Below are 13566 nucleotides of genomic sequence, written 5' to 3'. Positions count from 1 at the left end.
AGGCTGACATCACCTGGCCTGAGGTGGGGCTCGAACTCATGATTGGTAAGATCATGACCTGAGCCACCCAGGTGCCCCCAAATGAGTTTTTAAAAGATGGTATATACATACAATGGGATTTAATTCAGCCTTAAAAAGGGAGGAAATTAAACTTGACGACATTATGCTAAGTGAAATAAGCCTGTCACAAAAGAACAAATACTGTACTGATTCCACTTATATGTGGTACCCAGAATAGTCAAAATTGTGGACACAGAAGTAGAAAGGAGGTTGCCAGGAAATGGGGAGAAGGGGCAGTTATTTAACGGGTACAGAGCTTCAGTTTTGCAAGATGAAAAGAGTTCTGGCAACTGGTTGCACTACAATGTGAATGAACTTGCTACTGAACTGTATGCTTAAAAATGGTTAAGATGAGGGACGCCTGGGTGGCTCAGTTGGTTGAGTGTCCGGCTTTAGCTTAGGTCATGATCTCATAGTTTGTGCGTTCCAGCCCTGCATCGATCGGGCTCTGTGCTGACAGCTCAGAACCTGGAGCCTGCTTTGGATTCTGTGTCTCCCTCTCTCTCTACCCTTCCCCCACTTATGCTCTGTCTCTGTCTCTAAAAAATGAATAAAACCTTAAAAAAATGTTTTAAAATGGTTAAGATGAGGGGCGGCTGGGTGGCTCCTCAGCTGAGGTTATGATTTTGTGGTTTGTTGGTTCGAACTCCCCTTCGGGCTCTGTGCTGATGGGCAGATCCTGCTTGGGATTCTCTCCCTGTCTCTGCCCCTCCCCTGCTCGTACACACACACTCTCTCTCTCAAAATAAATAAAAACGTTAAAAAATTTTTAAATTAAAAAATGGTTAAGATGATAAACTTTACGTTATATGTATTTTACCACAATAAAAAAAAAGATACGTCATGCCATGTGGCACTCATATAAGAGTGATTCATTCTTTAGATACAAAATATGGACATCCAAGATTTCTTTGCAATAGGACGTGGCTCATTCCAGGAGTCAGAGCACCAAGCTGGAAGAGTGAGGGAGCCTGGGGCCACTTCTGATTTCTCCAATGCATGTGAAATGCAGTTTTTGCATTATTGTACCTTTTGAGGATTGGATCAAATGCTATTATTGCTTTCTTAAAAACTAGGTGTTTTAGGTATGAATACGATAATATTTATAAAACTACAGAGATGCTTTACCAAAAAGAAGACATTAAGTAAAGAAAAAAATACATCACCGGTGTTATTATGCTACTTCTGTAAACATTTTTACATTGTTAAAAAGAAATATGTCCATTTAACTAGTCAGGGCTAAATAACTATGAACGATAGGCTCTTTGTCCCAGCAAATAATATTTAGTTTCCAGAAACCAGTCTTTAAAAGCCTGCTTTGTACAACTGTTGAAGTCTATCATTACAAGGATTTATTCTTGGCACTGAATCCTGGAGCTTTGGCTAATAGCAGTCAACTGAGGTAATTCTAGCTTAATTTTGCAAGTGTTCTAATGGCAGTAAAAATGTGTTACTCATGAATCATAGTGACACTCAGCAAAAGAGCTCAGTATTTTATAAAGCCATGAGAGCATGGCAACTGTAGTGCCATTTTCCATGATCATCTTTTGTGGGAAATATTTTTATTATTTAGAGAAATGCAAACAATTTTTTTGAGATCAAATTCCATTATAACTAATACCCATGTACCAACAATGTGTTCAATTCCAGAAGTTTTGTGACATGGCCAAGTAGTCTAGATCCAAATTCCCTGGAGGAGTTTTCAATCCTATAATCGTGGTGCCAAAGAAAAACAAATTGTTAGCAAAAACCAGTTTACAAGTGCAATTGTTTTAATGACCCTTCCAAATTAATTTTCCTGTTTGAAGATAAAATGTCACCTCTCTCTGTTTGCTAGTCTACTCTTTTTTTCTATGCCTTGCCAATTATTTTCTGTACTTAGTTTTTATGCTATATCTATAGTGAAGAGGGAGGAGCAGGGAATCATGTAGGAGAAACGAGTCTTTTACAAAAAGAGGGGAGGGGCATACATATGCTAGAAGCAAGAACCCCGTCTTTGGCATACAGTTCTCCTGGTGCTTGGCTTTTTATGGCCATGAAAAAAGCATTATTGAAGATCAAATGACCTTTTTTTAAAAGCACACTGACATCAGAAAAATTTTTAATAATATTTTTATTTTCAGCGTTCATGGCCTTCTAAATCTTAGTGATTATTTTTTGAAGGGGATATTAAGGAAATTTAAAAATTGATACAATGAAGGAAAATGGAATTAAAACTAGTCTCTGAAGAAATGAAAACCTCTGTTGATTATCTTACCTTACCATTTCCAAATTGTTGTCCACTTATAAAAATACATAAGCAAGAATGGAATTGCCATTATAATAGTAATATATTTCATAGTCTTCAATATATGCACATTGGTGTAAAGTATGTTTTCTATTTCTAGCTCAGTTATTTGCATAAGCAAATACTTTTATTCATACAAGGCTTATACCAAATACAGTCTTCGGTTAATTTTTAAGCAACTAAATTATGAAGCATTAAAAAAGTAGCACATAACAATTTCAGAAGAATTTATTTAATGCTACCATATTTTTTTTAAGTTTATTTATTTTGTGAGAGAGAGAGACAGAGAGACAGAACACATGAGCAGGGGAAGGGCACTGACAGAGGGAGAAACAAAATCCCAAGTAGGCTCCGTGCTGACAGCACTGAGCCCAACACAGGGCTAGAACTCGTGGACCGTGAGACCGTGACCTAAGTGGAGATCAAGAGTTGGATGATTAACCGACTGAGCTACCCAGGTGCCCCAGTGCGACCATAGTTTCAGTTAATGAATCACAATCTCATAAAGCTAGAGATCTCAATTTTTCACAATTTCCTTAGACCATGCAATAATCACCATCTACATTCTGGGCAAGGAAAGGGAAGAACAGATGAAGAGGGAATATTTCCTATTCTTTCTCTGGAAGTCTTTGGTTTGCATGGAAAACATGTCTTTAGAATAAATTCTATTACATTCCACTTCTGTGCTCACATATACTATTACATATACCTTCCTTATCTTCCAGAAAAAGAGCTGTCATCGCTATAGAAGAAAACAATTTCAAGTGCATGGTGGATCAGAAGTGTATCAGTATCAAAACAAATGATATAAAATAGTTCTAAAGCAATCTTTATATTTCAGTGTATCCTTTCCACATTTAGAGAGAAGTCACTGATGGTCAGTCAGTAAGAACTTTAGTAATCAACAAAGTTTGAAAGCTAACATCATTTTTTAAAAAATAGATGGCGATAATACAGCCACTTCTTAAGGTGGCTCAGAGGCAGAGCCATGAGGTTTGTGGAGGGGGAGACCTCCCATCATCAGAGCCTGGGGCGACTGGTTTTGAGTTCCACACTGCCTTTTTCCCCCTGCTTTGTTGAGACATTTGTCCTTAAAACTAGAGTTTGTGGAGAGAGAATGGATAGCCTAATTCCAGATCATCCCCATTGGTTAGCATATCAAGAGGGAGCACTGGGGACCCCAAGCACAGTTGCACCTGAGGGAAGTCCCAACAAGTAAGGAAGAAGGTGGCCTACACTTTGATTCCAGGGACCTGAGTTAGCTTTCCTGAGTCACCCTGAGTGGTGTGGAAGGCAGGACCTAGAAGTGCCTGCCTCCCCTCAGTTGATATAAAAGTAGCAGAGACTCTGGGAAGCTTGCTGGAGTGGGTCACCAATCCCAGGGCAAAGATAACTCTGTGGTCAAGCAAGGGCTTACAGGGAGGACCACCTAAGCCAGAGGATGAACTGCCAAACCTCAGAGGCTCTGCTGTGTCAGATGCTGAGTCAGCAGGTAGGGCCTCCTGGCGAGCCCTAGGATGTCTGCATGGGAAGCCAGCTGGAGAGGCAGAGGGCAGGACCTGGTCCGTTGACACACTCTGGGATCCCTTCCCCCACTAGGACACTGCCCACACCCAGTTCATGCGCCATCTCAAGGAAGAAAGGGAGATGGAGAAAAGATCCAAAGGAGACAATTTAGTCTTGGAAGGGACTAAATTCCCCAAGAAACACTGTCTCTTTACATTGTTGGGTAGCTTTGAATTTACCAGATTGGACTAAACATAGTGTCTCACCTCTTATTGAGAGAACAGGACTTTTGAAAGAGACTAGACCAACTGCAAGGAAACAACGAGGCTTTTCTTCACCCTGGGCATGCAAATTTACAATACTTGTGAATGCTTCACAAATAACTTCCAAGAACATTGCTGGTCTTACCCTCACCTGTTCCTCTCTGCCTGTGGAACTTCTTCCAGCCATTCCTCAAATAGCTGGGGCCCTGCCAGTACTCCTTTTCCCTCTCCTTTGCTTTCAGAGAACCTGCTCCTGGTGTGGCTGACGATACCAGAAGTTGCTACCTGTTCTCTCCCCCTTCCCATCAGGCCCCCGACTCTCCAGAAGCCACTGTTTCTCCTCCTCTCCACATTCCACCTGTCAGACCTCCTCATCTTTCTTCCTTCCTTAACATAGCAGGAGCTGGTGTTAGGAGTAAATGGAGTAACAGCTGCTAGTGCGGTACAGGCACGCATCCAGGGGAAACCGGGTCATTCATGAACCCTCCTGGGACTCTGATCATATTTCCAGAGAACAGGACTATAAACGGTAGCTCTATATTGGAACACATACTGCTGTTACCCTGTTAGATGGATGTTTATGGGCTGGCCAGGAACTGAATTCTCCTTTAGGATGTTGCCTGTAGCAAAGCAGTGTTTAGCGATATTTCGGCAAGCCTTTCAGACCCAGGCTCTTCTAATTTGAGGCCTATGAGAGTGAGGAAAATCTATATGCATTTATTATTTATTGGCAGAGACTTCAATATACACATACAATACAGAGAGACAGACAGTTTAGTAAAGAAATCAAGGCAAAAGGAAAATAGCATTAGGAAAACTGAGATGAAACCATAGAATATTTGTAGTTTTAAAATGCATGCCTAAAGGCAGGCCACAAATTTGGCCCTGAGCTTCCTACTAGCCAGTGCAAAGAAATTCACTAGTTATGTGATTCCTGAGATTTTGTTTTGACTGGATTTCTCAGGGAAAAGTCCAATTATTCCTAGCGCGGCAGGCTGAGAAAAATTTTGCCCAGAGCTTTTCAACAGAGGACTCCATATGATGTAATTATCTAACAAAATAATTAGCAATTGGTGGAAACTATCCAAATACTTTGTCTACACGTTGCCTTCATGTCTCAGAAAAACTCTATGAGACTCTGAGAAGAGGTAACTGAGGCTCAGAGAAGTTCAATAACTTGGCCAGGTTGTAGAGGTCATACACAGCGGGCCTGGGACTTGACTGGGCCTGTTAGCCATTAAATCCCTCCTGCTGACCACTGTTTCATAAAAAATAACCCCAGAGTGAAATCAATACATCCCATATGGTATTTTTTTAATGACCTCAATACCTAACAATAAAAATGTGTGTCGACAAAGAAGAAAGTTATCTTCAAACGAGAAGCCTAAAGAATTACTTGTAACACAACTTTAGTTTTTTGTATTGAGTTCTTATTTTGTACTTTCCATTAGCAAATTACTAGGAATACAAATGATTGAGGTTCTTTTTCAAGGCTACAAATGTTTCACTAGTAAATAAAACATCACATCTTCAGAATTCCATGTTTTCTCTTTTATATAATTCGCAGTTCTCACGCAGACCACAAAGGGCTTTCCCCCTGTCAATTCTAGAAGCTTCTTCCTTAAACAGACTGCCATCTTTTGTTTAATTTTGCAGCTCTGTGAAAAATAACTTAGTTTTTTTTTCCCTACTTTCAAAGGAATCTTCCCACTCAAAACCTGTTGGAAATATGAAATAGGTCATATTCCCATCAAAGAAAGCTTATCATTCTCCTAGTATTTTCCTTTTGTGTCAACCTGAAGAGCGGCATTAAGTGAATGCCCACAAAGCATCTTAGAGGCTAAGGAAGGATTAAACTAAAGGCTAAACTCTGAGACAGGTTTATATACACTGCAGTGCACTTTCCTAGGGCTTAGCGTCTTTTCGCCTATCTGTAGAGGATATCAGAGGGCAACGTTTCTGCCATGAAATAGGACTAATCAACTTAGTTGAATTCGTATTTAAGGCAAGGTGAATTAATTAAGACGGTTTCTGAAACAGTCGTCAGATGTGCTTTTAAATCTGCAGCCAGAGGAGCTTCCGCAATTGAAAGAAAATCTTTGGATGGTTCTTCCACAAGCAATGTCAAAACCAAGACTTCAGAGAGGATGTAAGTATATATATCTACCCTTAATGAGTCCAAACTAAGGCTAGTTACTTTTAATAAAATGTTTGCACATATAAAATAAATGGACACTTTTATCTTAAAAGGAAGGCAGGTCTACATGGATCGAGTGCACAATGGAGAAGTAAGGAAATCATCTTGTATAAATACCATCAACAGCATTCCTGCCAAAATCGCTGGGTACATTATAAAAATAAAACACATTAGACTTTGGAAAAATGAATTTTTATAAAGAAAGGCTTAGATTTATCTATAAATTTGGTTGGCTCCCTTATTGCTAACAACATGTTAGCTAATAAATTCTTATTTGGCTGAAACTACTGAAGAGTCACTAATGATATACTGCTCATGTCAAATAAATAAATACTATCTGTCACACCTTAGTTTTATTTTAAGTAAAAGTAAAAGGAAATTTATTTAAAATAAAGTCAGCTCAAAGTTGTATATCAATTTATCAAGTGTTTTCTCATCTTCAAATAGATTAAGTACCTGCCTCTGTGTGTTGCTCCTATACATTTACTATGCGTTATTCTTCTAATGGCCTTTTGTTACTGCAGATAACTATATTCCAAAAAGAATTACGAAGTGTGGACTATGAAATGTCAGAGTAGAAACTTTGAGAAAAAAAACATTGAGGAACAGTCAATGATAATCATGAAAAAAACCCTATGTTAATTATTTCTTAACTCATTCTTTCTAACAATCTCACTAAAATATCTAAAATTCAGTTCAGTTATACGGGTACTACTAGATGTCACTTTGACCTACGTACAAATTTATATACAATGGGTTTTGCTTCACGATCTTTTGGAGAAAGTGAACGTAATTTATTCAAATTATAGCAGTGCATAAGTTATATTGAATTCAAGTAGTGAAGATATTACATAATCTCTACTTGCTTAATGATGAAAAGGTTTAGTCTTTTTCATTACAGTATTTGCAAATGTGTCTAGAACTTTACATCTCAAGTAAGCATAGGCGGCTCTAATGACAACGAGCTTCCAGAATGAAAAGAAGTGAGAGGTGAGGGAAGCATGCACACACCATATGCCTTCACCAACACTTTCCAGGGTTCGCATTGTGACGCAATGCATTAGAACGGTGCTTTAATAAAGTATATGCCTTTAGTAAAAGTGAAATATATTTCAGGGCCACTGCCAAGTGCTTCGGTACTAACTGCCTTTGTGGACAGTAATGCTTACTACTACAGTGATACCTCATTTCATTTATATTGTGTTTGTATATGCTTATTGTTATTTAAAACAAAAATTAAGTCTAGCTGACCTCCAAAGTGGGCTGTTAGTGACACAACTCAAGCCAGTAGAAAAGAAGCCTCTAAGTTCCTTCCCTATCCTCGGCAAGGCTGGGGAGGGGCAGGAATATGCAGAGACCCAGAGTCAAAGTCCCCTTGAGAAGAGGCTCAGAGCAGAGTCAGGAAGAGGGTGCAGATGCCCTCTGCAAAACTAGGTGGGAGGAATGTTTTGCAATTATTGGGGGACCAACTGAGAGAAGGTCAAGGAAAAGAACAAGAAGCCTGGGCTTGAAATGTCAAAATTCCCCCAAGGGGATGTTTCACAATGAAGAACTTTAATGTTCAATTTGAAATTGTTTTTGACACTGCCCCCTCCCTCCCAATCTGATTGGCCAATTCTCAGTCAAGTTGGCTACACAACACATTTGCCTTGTGTGAGTGCTTTTTTGTGGATACTGAGGGAAATGGATGGCATTCAGAGTCAATGTAGAGCAGAGAGGAAAGAACAGCTACAGGAGGTGGGCTGTCGGCCAGACTAGGAACCCTGCAAGAGCAAAAAGTCAGTGCCTGGCCACCCATGAGGATGAAATCCTTGAGGAAGAGGTGGGGTGGGGCCGATGGAGACATCAGCCACTCAGATTTTTTTTTCAATATATGAAATTTATTGTCAAATTGGTTTCCATACAACACCCAGTGCTCATCCCAAAAGGTGCCCTCCTCAGTACCCATCCCCCACCCTCCCCTCCCTCCCACCCCCCATCAACCCTCAGTTTGTTCTCAGTTTTTAAGAGTCTCTTATGCTTTGGCTCTCTCCCACTCTAACCTATTTTTTTTCCTTCCCCTCCCCCATGGGTTTCTGTTAAGTTTCTCAGGACCCACATAAGCAGCCACTCAGATTTTAAGGAGCAATGTCTTTTGTCTTTCTTTCTGTTATAAATGGCCATGATGCACATTTGGGGTAAAGATGCTTTAAGTGTAACTATTTCTTCCACTTGAAATAGGGCTTGGATAATTTTAGAATCACCTTGTAATCTCAGGAAACTATGTATTTGGAATATCAGTACAATTATTTACATTTCACACACTGTTTTATGTAATTATTTTCTAAGCTTTTTATTATTGGATATAAAAATAAACTTTTCATACTTCTAACTATAACTGTGAAATTAGCATGATCTCTCTTCTCACCGTGAATTTTTCTGCTAGGGGTATTGATAATTAAATACTTTTGGACAATTTATTGGTCTTCCTACTTTTTTAAATGTTTTTATTTATTTTTGAGAAAGAGAGGGAGAGAGGAAGAATGCAAGTGGGGGAGGGGTAGAGAGAGAGAGGGGCACAGAGAATCCAGAGCAGGCCCTGTGCTGGGAGCAGACAACCGGATGTGGGGCTCAAACTCACCAACTGGGAGATCACGACCTAAGCCAGAGATGGCCACTTAACTATTTTTTTTTTAATGGTCAGGCACCCCAGCCTTCCTATTTTTTTAAAAAAAATTTCCTATTTATTATTTTTCTAAACTGAAAATGTACTTAAGGAAGTGTGAATTATGCTTTAGCACTAACATGCTTTTCAGAACCTAGATTAATATAGGACACCTAGAATAGCGAATGTGTGAAGCTACTAAGGATTGTTTTATACCTTAAATAAAAGATCTCTGTAAATATCTCCCACTAGTTTTCACTTAAGAATTTATATTTTTTTTCTCAAGATTGTAGAAACATTTAATTCTACTGATCTACTCTTAGAATATACAAACTGTATTTGTAAAAACTTACAAATACAGAAGTTATTTAAAAACTAATTTATTTCAATGAGTACAATCCCAGAAGTCATGCATCATACATGCAACACAACAAATATTCCACATGTAATTGCTCAAATTCAGGCTTGGCCAAACTCAGATTGCACCGACTTTAATAAATGGTCACAGTATAGCCAATGAGAGACTGAAATGGAATCAAACTGACACCTGGCTACTATGCACCAGGCAAGCATTCAGTGAAAATCTGCTGATTTGGCAAGGGCTTTAGTTCATGAACTTCATGTCTTACTACTACTGCCCTAATCAGTTGAGACAGAATTAGCACTACCTAAATCGTCTGTGTGCTGCCTGGAGGGGTTTGTTGAGGGTAAGAGTCTGAAGATAGAGATTAAGGAATCCTCATCCTCCTAAAGTGCTGGGCATCCAGGATTAGAGCTCTGGGTCAGAGAAATCCACGCTGAATGCAAACCTAAGCACCGTTACACTCCGCACTTGGGATTACCAGACTCACCGCGTTTAAAATGGATATCCCCGTCTGCATTTTGACTCAAGAGCATTTCATCTGCCGTGCCAAAGTGACCTTGGTTCACTTCATTTGTCTAGATGTTTCTAAAATAAGAGGATACCCTGAAAATGTGAAAGTTGATACTTAAAGACTCATGGGTTGATCCTATGACTCCCCAAATGGTGAGATTATAGACACCTAGATTTGGAGCTCAAGCATCTACCTTGCTGATGAAAGGAAAGATCTGGCCAACCCCAGAATGTTGCTTTGGACGTCTCCTGATAGTATTTGCTTTGAAATATAATTTGATTTAGAGCCGGGAAACCGTTCTGTGTGACTGTAGTGGTAGATGCATGGCATTCTACGTTTCTCAAAACCCATAGAAGGTACCACGCTAAAAGTAGGCACACAGGTAGACTGTGCACTTTGGATGATAGTGACGTGTAGGTATAGGTTTACTGATGTGCCACATTCACAAATGTACCGCTCTGGTGCCAGACATTGATAGTGAGGAAGGCTATGCATGTGGGGCAGAGGGAGATATATGGGAGTTCTTTGTACTATCTACTCAATTTTGCTGTGAACCTAAAACTGCTCTAAAAATAAAGTCTATTAAAAAATAGACTGCATAAAAATTTGGCACATTCAAAATATAACAACAGAACACAAAAAGGGTATCTTGGTCCATTCAGGTTGCTATAACAGAATACTGTAGTCTGGGTGGCCTATAAATGCAGAAATCTATTTCTTACAATTCTGGAGGCAGAGAGTCCAAGGTGAAGGCGCCAGCAGATCGGCAGATGCAGTCTGCAAACCAGATACAGTCCAGTGAGGACCTGCTTCCTGGTTCACAAATGACCACTTTCTTGCTGTGCCCTCACATGTCAGAAGGGGTGAGGGAGCTCTCTGGTAACTCTTTTCTTTCTTTCTGTCTTTTTTTCTTTTTTTTTCTTTCTAAACTTTATGTATTTTGAGAAAGAGAGAAGGGGAGGGGCAGAGAGAGAGGGAGAGAGACAGAGAATCCCACATGGGCTCTGCACCATCAGCACAGAGCACAACATGGGGCTCAAACCCACGAACCATGAGTTCATGACCTGAGCCGAAACTAGGCACCCCTCTCTAGTGTCTCTTTCCTAAGGACACTAATCCCATTCGTGAGGGGGTAGACCCCCTCGTGATGTAAACACTTCCCCAAATATTTACCTCCTAATACCATCATATTGGGTATTCAACATATGAATGGGAGGAGGCTTAAAAATCCAGGGTATAGCACCAGGCAATTAGACTTTTAGAAGAAAATTTGGGCACCAATAGATATGATGGTGGTAAGTTAAAAAGCACTCGCTTACAAGTATAAGGATGAAAGGAAACTAGGGAAGCCAAGTGGAGCCCAAAACCGTAACACTGAGATGTGGCAGATGTCACTGACTCATCCTTCCTGGGGACCTTCATGGCGTACATAGAGATACTTCTCTAGACCTCGGAAATAAGCTTACATTTTAGGTGCAAACTTGGAGGATTGATTATTATTAAAAAATAATAAACTACTATGCCAGATGTGTAACAAAATTTTATAGATCACATTCAATCTCCTTGGCATTACAAAAAGAAAAAAAAACCGCACCCAAGAACCATAGGATCCAGAACAGTTATGTTACCAAGAAGAGTTTTAAGCAGATTTAAATTAGATCAGACTTGTCTTTGATGCTCTATTTCTTCATCTCTGTTAACCTGATAGCCTTGAGTTCCCTGCTTACTTCACTAAACACGTGACTAACAGTAAAAAAACAATCCTGCTGTGTTGTTGCAGACAATGGACCCTACAGAACCTCGTAAATGTATTCCTCTGTCTGGTGAACCTGGTACTCCAGAAGAAAGGCATTTGTGCCAGCTCTCTACTGGAATGACATTAGAAGGTAATCACCTTGCCTCAACAGCCCCAGACACTGTTGCTGCCAGTGGGGCAGAGGGAGATATATGGGAGCTCCCCGTGGCCCCCTTCCAGTTTCATCTTCAATCATGGGGAGGCCCTTCCCCATCTCAAGCACCTGCTCCTCTCAGCTTCTTGGTCTGAAGCCTCCCTCCCACACCACAGGAGTTCCTTGCATCTAGATCAGGCATAATCCAGGGGCTGTTTAACCGTCTCTTTGTCTTTCATTGGGACAAATCCTGAGGTGTGTTCCACAAGATGTCTTAGCAGCGTTGATCCCCAGTTGCCCAGAGTAGTAATCCACACATTAACTCTCCCTTTATCAGCTTTTCCTTTCCTGATTTCACTTCCCCACTCCCCCTTGTGAGCTCCTTGGGACCACTACCTGCATTCAAGTCCTTGTCTTAAGGCCTTCTTAGGGGGAATAAGACAGCCTCATCTGTTTTTGGTGACTAATTTTTATGGCATTTCCCTCAGGTGAAGTGTGTGAGGAAGAAGGGTGGTCCAACATCTAGGCAATCCTTGCTCTGGAGGGATTTTGCACCTCTCCCTTTCTTCCTTCTTTTTCCTCCTTCTTCCTCCTGATTCGTCTCCAGCATCACATAAAATGCAAGATAAACATTATATTTTATAATTTTAAAGATTCTATCTCATTCGTGGGTAAGTTCAAACTTCTGCCAAAGACAGTCATTTTATGACACAAATGAAAGTTCAATAACACCCAGTTGTGTCCCACATTGTTCTGTTGTGTGATGGACTAAGGGGAGGAAGGGGGCTGTGCACCAGATTGCGCACGGAGGACCTGAGATTTCAAGGCACGACAGTGTCCTTGCCAGAATTGCAAGCCCATGTCTGACATATACCCAACCTTTGTTCTTTGTTGGCATTCTCACCGTGGCTGGCAGGTACCTGGCAAATATTTTTATTTTAATCCTGACTAGTCATAGACTCTCTGAGGTCACTATCAGAGAGGAAACTATACTGACCTCACAGAAACCCAGTGAAAAGAAATCAACATAAAGAAATTTTTTAAATATATGAATGGCAAAAGCCAATGTTAGGTGAACTATGGACTATGATCACTAGGTTTCAGTCTTAAAAAGAAGCTTAAAAAGGGATTGTTTATTTAAATACCATTATATTTTTAGTTTTTGATCTATATGAGTGTATTAACTGTTTTAACAATCAAATCAAATATACATACAAGAAAGGAAAAAATGAAGATCACTACTTTGAAAAGCAGAACATTTTCTTCCCAATTTCCTAATTTTTCAAGTTTATTTCTTTATTTTGAGAGAAAGTGTGCACAAGTAGAGGAGGGGTAGAGAGAGAGGAAGAGAGAGAGAATCCCAAGCAGGCTCTGCACTGTCAATGTGGAGCCTGATGTGGGGCTCGAACTCACCAACCGCAAGATCATGACCTGAACTGAAGTCAGACACTTAACCGACTGAGCCACCCAGGGGTCCCTCCTAGTTTCCTTTTTTAAAAAACACAGTTGTAGGTATCTGGGTGCCTGGGTGGTTCAGGCAGTTAAGCATCTGACTCTTGATTTTGGCTCAGGTAATGATCTCACAGTTTGTAGGATGAAGCCCCTACTTCAGGGATTCTCTCTCTCTCTCTCTCTCTCTCTCTCTCTCTCTCTCTCTCTCCGCCACTCCCCCACTAATGCATGCATGCATGCACACTCTTGTTCTCTCTCTTAAAATAAATAAAATAAAATATTTTAAAAACCATACTTGTAGGTATCTTGAATTTTTTGAAGTGACAATGGAGGATGAAGGAAAAGCGACAATGACCTGCTTGACTAGTATTTGTTTAATATTTAAAATTACTC

Source organism: Panthera leo, chromosome C2 (assembly GCF_018350215.1).
Source record: "Panthera leo isolate Ple1 chromosome C2, P.leo_Ple1_pat1.1, whole genome shotgun sequence".
Taxonomy (NCBI): Eukaryota; Metazoa; Chordata; class Mammalia; order Carnivora; family Felidae; genus Panthera; species Panthera leo.
The sequence above is the reverse complement of the archived record's forward strand: the minus strand, read 5'-3'. Positions refer to the sequence as shown.